The following is a 7201-nucleotide window of genomic DNA, read 5'->3' as shown; positions in this document are numbered from 1 at the left end:
AACATAAATGCATGTATAATTATAAAGCTAATTGAGTGGGCATGGTTTCAATAAAAATATCTCAAACGAATGGAAAAATACGGAAAAATTCAATTTTAAATTAAACTTAAACGCACCATTACAATTTTGTTTGGAGTGGATATAAGAGAATAAAAGAATAAATAATTAACGAGAAATAGTATTAAAATCTCCCCAAACAATTCAGTATATATCTGTGAAGTTAAATTATTAAAGAGATATCTGTGTTTCTTGGAAAATGTACGCCTGCTAACTGATTACTTTAATTTATTAACTGAAGCTAATGAGTATCATCCAAACAGTAAATGTAGCGTACTCTCTTATTACTTGAGTTCTACCACCGACGTGAATAATTTCTCGTTGTGCGACAGATCGAATATCAGCATGTAATCGAGTAATTAGTGGGTTTTCCCTATGGTCATCGCCATATGTCAGGAAGGATACCATGTATATAGGATACACACATGTTCTTTGTGATGTAGTTTAGTCGGAAGCTTTCGTGGGGTTGTAATAGCACAAAAGTACTATTATCAATAATCTGAGGATGTTTACGCATTTATGTGAAATTTCAAAGTGCAAAACTTTACAAAATCCATATATTTCAGAATATATGATATTTTCAAAATAGAGTACTCCTTATAATACTCGTAGTATGTTTTATTCCTCTCAATGTTAATAAAAATGACGACGAATTGCAATAACTGTGGTCCAAAAAATTGAATCGAATTTGGAAATTTATACTGAATTAAATTTGAACTTGATTTATACCGAATTAAAAAATATCAAATATTAAATTTTATATATTCCTGTTTCAGATCGTGATTCGGTGATTGTATGACCGAATCGTATCAACGATTACAAAGCTTCCAGCAACAGTGGCAGTTGTAAACAGTATTTTTCGTGGTACCCTCGGCACGATCGAGGAGTACACGAAAGCAACGTCTAAAGAATTGTCCAACATCGAAAACGGTTCGTGCACAATGAATGAACCAGATCCTTGTCTACCACTGATTTTACCTCCGAGATATAGACTTCGCGATCTCCTCCTGGGGGATTATGCTTTTAATGATGACGGCGAGCGGTGAGTAAATCTTTAATGTTGCATATTTCCTTTCAAATGTTTGGAAAACAAAATATACATCACTGTCTAATCTCCAGATATTTAAGATATTTCTCTTTTCATATAAGAAAGTTATATCATTTTACTAGTATCATTGCGTGAATTTTATCAATATGTCGTAAGTTCTTTTAAAGAAGTTGGAAGGACATTCGAGCGCCTGTACCAATTTTCGATGAATTATCTGTGCTCACTAGGAAATATTCAAGTATTACTTACGTACTCATGAATTTAAATCTTCGTGAGATACGACTCTCGTATTAATGTCTTTTGGGCGAATGGACATTTATCTTAATGTAAATTCTCTTAGTCCGGTATAAAAGTAAGTTTTCAGATAAAAGAGAGAATGATAATTTGTTTATGTTACAAGAGTATTCGAAACTCTCATTCTCTCAATATAATTTTAATCGTGTAGCACTTTTAGTCTTTTCACTGTTATAAAAGTTGTAACTAAGGTAGACGACATTACAAATACTGAAATACTGAAATATTAAAACGTATTCTTTTTTATTTCATTTTCATTAGAGATAGTATGTATAAATTATTGATCTATGTATAGACGCGTATAATACTTTAATCTTGCTGAATATAGTTAGTCGTTTAGGAGATTATGCTTTACTTTTCGTATGTGATTGGAGTTTTTACTAAAATGTTAGATAAATCTATTTATAAGAGTGGTACTTTTAATTTTATATATCTCTCTATCCATAATTTTGTGTTTCTTAACCATACTTTATTTTGTTTTACTGTATTTGTAATTCAATCTTGAACTCGCTGCTGCTAAATTAAAATAGTGATTCGATTGACTTCAATTTTATAATTTTCATTGAAACGCAAATTATACAAAATATTACACATCAACTAGCTGTTTCTTGGCTATAGATACATTGTAATTTAAAACAAAATCCTCTTATATGTTACAAATAATTACTTCTATCCGTCACACCTACATCTGTATTTAATTAAACAAGATTTTGATTACCGAGAAATGTTTAAAATTAAGTAAATAATGCTGACGTCGCGTTCATGTGTTTTAATATGGATATGTAAAGTGATTGTAAAGGTGTGGCTGTGTAGTAGAGAGACCTTATACACAAGTATGAAATTCACAGGGGAAACTAATTCGTTTCACGAAAAGAAAAAAGGTTCGGAGGGAACAAATTAAATTGCCTGTTTTCTCAGTTGATGAGTTCTTTTCGTTACGAAAGAGGAGATTTGGGGTTGAAAAAGAAATGATCTCGTGTTTGAGATCACCGATTTTGTGCCTGACCCGTAATATCTTGTTTCTCAGAAATGTTCACGAAACTGACGGCACCGATATTACATTTAGAAGGAATATTCAGTGAAAATGATTCATTGACATTTTATTTGTACGATATAAATTACCATTTTATTATATTAAGGAAAATCGAAAAACAAATATCAAAGGAGAAAGAAAAAAAACTGAAATTTAAATAATACAACAAAATCAACATTGTAAATGAAAGCTACGCTAATATTGTAAACAATAATGTCTAGCATTAAAAGGATTTAAATTGCAAATGAGTTAGCCTCTGAATGTATCAGATATTTATTAAACAGCATGAGCATCATGTTTCATTATACTGTGCCTGTTCTTTTAATTTTTTTTTCTTCGATCCGGAATGTACCCCTCCCCCAGGTTTATTTAATAATTCAAATTTTATAATACGAGAACAGAGAGTGGGTCATGAATTGAATAGCACAATATCTATTAGGATAGTCATCTTGAAATTTCAAAAGATGGGATAGCTCTGGAGGGGAACCAGAAATAATACTGAATTTAGAATAAATAGGATACCAAGTTTTTTATTGGAGAATTGTCATAGTTATAATACTAAAATTATCAGAATGGTCGAAATAATAAATATAGAATTTGTCATAAAAATTGTATAGATGTATCACAGTTTTGTAGAGATTCAAATGATTCTATAGTTATAATAATTTTAGAAAGAAGGTAAAGACTGGCACATCGTTTTATTCTTTTAGAAGAAAAATTTTTGAAAGCTACTAAGTAATTTATTTCTCATATATTGATTGATGCTTTATCGCGACATATCTTCATCACAATCGATTTCCTCCCCTTGGTTAGAAAGAACGTAATAAAAGGTTCTATAAAAGGGTTCCTTCTTTTGACAACACGCTGTCTCGCATTTTTTACCATTCGTATTGGAATCCCATAAAATCCTCGTACAAGAAAAAACATATTTTGTTACAAGAAAGACGAGTAGAGAAAACTGGTTTCTTTTGAATACTTTAATATTTTACAGCATCTGATGATTGGAACATGATCTGTTAAAAAATAAAAATAATTAGAGTTATTATATGTGTACAGTTATGTTTTTTTGCACAAAGAAAAAATAAAGAATTGGTTAGGGGATTCTATTTCTTGGATTTATATTTATTACATAATGTATATCACACTGAATCTCTCTTAATATCCAGGAGATGAGAATTAGCACTTATTAAATTGGGTATAAAGTTAAGTAGATTAAACTTGAGGAAATATTTTTTATAGCATACTCACGAGAAAAAGAAATGTTTATCAGAAATAATTTCTATATGTTGCAGCAAACAAATGAAATTATCAATTTTAATAAAATCCTTAGAACAGTACCAGTTATTAAATAAATTAAATTAGATTAGATTAAATTATTTAGCTATTTAATTTAATTTAATAATGTGTCACAATCCTTATTTAATTCAGACTACAGGCGAGTTAATTTGAGATTCACTCATCTATTAATTCCGGACAAAAAGCAGAGACAATTTTGCATGCTTTGGACTGCCGCTGAATCGTTTCTTTGAGCGGAAAGTCTAGTTTTTTACGCTCCAGTACCTTCTCATCCTTTAGAAGAAAGTCGGTCAGAAACGCGTTTGAAATAAAAAAAAGAAAAGAGTATTGGTCGAATCCTATGATAACTGAGTTGAATTCAACCGAAATTACCCTCTGCAACTTCATATCTACCTATATGTATGAAACACGTATTCAATGATGAAACTTTTAGTTTGTACCTTTTTTTTATTATATCCACTCTCATATACGTATCTCCTTCCATTGCGCATATATTTATTATTTCTTTTACCATTCTCTTTAGTTGTACCTTATAAATATTCGAAAAGAATCACTCATAAAATTTTTATTTGCCACGAAATCAACACTCGTTTCACTTCACCCACTTTACACTTTGTTCACGTACCCGTTTTATCGAATTTTTACATCCAAGGAAAACGTCAAATATAGTGCCACGCCAAAATGTGTTTTACTAGTTTCATACCGCGATGCAGTCGCGTTGATAACTCAAAAGATAGATTTGCTACCTTCGTATCGGCGTACTTTCATCTTTGTGACTTGCAGTTAACTATCAAGAGAGATTGAAATTTGATCTTTAGATACGTGAAATTCGAATCCAGAATCTTGTAAGTATAATTCTCGAAATTATCAAAACTCGAATCTCAACTCAAAAGTTGGAATGCTTACTTATTGATACGATTGTAAAATCGTATCAATCAGAATAAGTTTAAAGAATAATCAAAATTGGATTATGTTATTAATTAAACAAAGATAGTTTTATACCGCAATATTCTCGTAAATTATTTACACAAATTACTGTTAATCTGGATTTCGAGAGCTTCGATCCACAAAAGTAGCAGAAAGTTTCGAGTATTGAGAACTCGAAACTGGAAAGGTTTCGAGTGTACCATCCCTAAAATATACACCAAAACGTGTCGTTAAGTTCATGCCGCGATTCACTCGCGTACGTAATTCATAAGGACGATATGCTATCTTCGTGACGGTGCATTCTCCTCTTTGTGGTCTCGAATTAACTATAAAGAGGCAGTTAACACGATTTTAGATTCATCGATGCAAATATATGCAAGGTCAGCACCAACTAGAATCCTTGGTCCATGACAAGATGGTCATAGTGTTCTTTCATCAGAGACTCGTGACGAATAGTACGAGCTTGTGCAATAGTTTGATCGCATGTATGTATAGAACTATCGAATTGAAACCAACCGAATTTTAAGATTGACGCAGTGAAGTATTGTCTTATTTCGTGATGAGGCTGAGGCTGGGTCTAAGAACCACACTTGACACAATTAATATCGACCGGTCTTTCTATTTTTGTTATTTTCCGCTGTCTCTTCTCATTTGGTCAACTGCTTCGTATACGCGATCCAAGATACAACAAAGTTTCAAACATTTCACTGGACATACGATTTCGAAACCGCTATCGGACAAAGTTTCCCAACATATTTCTTTGTTGCTATGTGAAATCGGTTCGTATTGTGCTGAACTTTGGGGAATTTCAAATCATACAATTACATTCTTTTTTAGAAAAGTTAAGGGAACTTTGTGTTTACTTGTTATTCGTTTTTGTATATTATTATCTATACATGAACAATCAACAATTTGGTATCATTTTTGCAATACCTGTTAGATATAATTAGACAATTATAGATAGTAATTTTCTTTACTTCGATAGTCCTATGTCAATGTATTTGAAGTTACATCCAAATTCGTGTTTATTAAATTCTGTGGTTTTTATTTTGTTTTGTATGATCATCTATCTGTGTTATTTCATTACGAAAATGCTGTATTAATATTACTTGTGTTTAATGTTCTTGTTGGGTACCGATACCGGATGATATCATTACAATTAGCTGCAATGATGGAAGTTCGCACTAAAATTGCCATAAAACATCATTATGTTTCACGGTAATTATTATACCCGGTTTACTCTTCCGCACCATTGTCATGAAACATACTTATAGATGTATATTTACAAACGCTTAACTGAATAATATTTAAAGCAAAACACAATTTCGAATTGTCATAAATTACAAATACCTACAAATACCCCGCAAATGCAAATTTATGTTATTTTGAATATAGTTAACTATAGGAATGCAATCTAAATTGAGATATTTTTCTCCCTCTTGAGATATTATAACAAGTATTAAATATTACTAAAATGGAAATAGAAAAGTAATAATTTTAGTTACTATTTGAAAAACATCAGTCAAAGAAATGGAATCTAAATAGAGATTCGTTTTATTCTTTAAATGATAAAAGAACTTTACTTCGGATATTTTGTGTATTTTTACATGTTATAGGCATTCTATATAATTTTGCACATTTAAATTTCCTATAAATGCCAAAATATTTGCAGTCTGTCTATAAATTATAAGGATTGAGAAGATACAGTAAAATTAAAGTGTGAAAGGAAAATGGTAATTCTAGTTGCTATTTGCTGCGAATGTGTTGTACAAAATATCAGTTTCGATTAGACGAGCATATCACCTTTAATACAGGCTTGACCGAAATAAGGAATAGTAATGACTATATGCCTTCAAATTCTGTTCTTTTCTCGCAATTCATATAAACCTACAATTTTCAGGTAGTCATTAATTACAAGGCAATATTAGCACCTGCAAAGTGCTTCTTAAAAAATTTACATAGAAATGGAATTACATTCGGGAATTTATGATAGGTAGGAAAAAAAATCTACATAATTACTAAAAAATATAAATAAGGTCGCAGAACTGTAGTTTGTAAGAAGATGACAATAAATTATTTAATTTCTAACATTTCTCAAAATTAGTGTTAAATTATCTGATTTCAAAGATTTCTTAAAATTAGTGATAGATCCTTTAATCTTTAACATTTTTAAGGGACCACCAACCTTTAACTAACACATAAAAATTTTTCTACACCTCTTACTCATTTATACAAAGTATGTATTTAAAGTATTAATTAAAATATATATCTTTATTTTAGTTTTTTATTTTTTTCGCAAATTCTATTCTAAAAATTACTACAAATGATAGAAGCATAAAAATAGTTTAATCCCTTCATTGTCCGTTGAAATCACAATATGCAACAAAACTTGAGAGAACTTATCGTACATTGATTTTATGCATATTGCCTGTTAATTATATTGTCTGGTCAATATTATGTATTCTTCATACAGTAGATCTTAAAACAGGGAATACATTTATAAATATTTATTCGTAAATTTATTTGTAAGTACCATCAAAGGCAGC

This window comes from Bombus vancouverensis, chromosome 2 (assembly GCF_051014615.1).
Source record: "Bombus vancouverensis nearcticus chromosome 2, iyBomVanc1_principal, whole genome shotgun sequence".
In the NCBI taxonomy this organism is placed as follows: domain Eukaryota; kingdom Metazoa; phylum Arthropoda; class Insecta; order Hymenoptera; family Apidae; genus Bombus; species Bombus vancouverensis.
The sequence above is the reverse complement of the archived record's forward strand: the minus strand, read 5'-3'. Positions refer to the sequence as shown.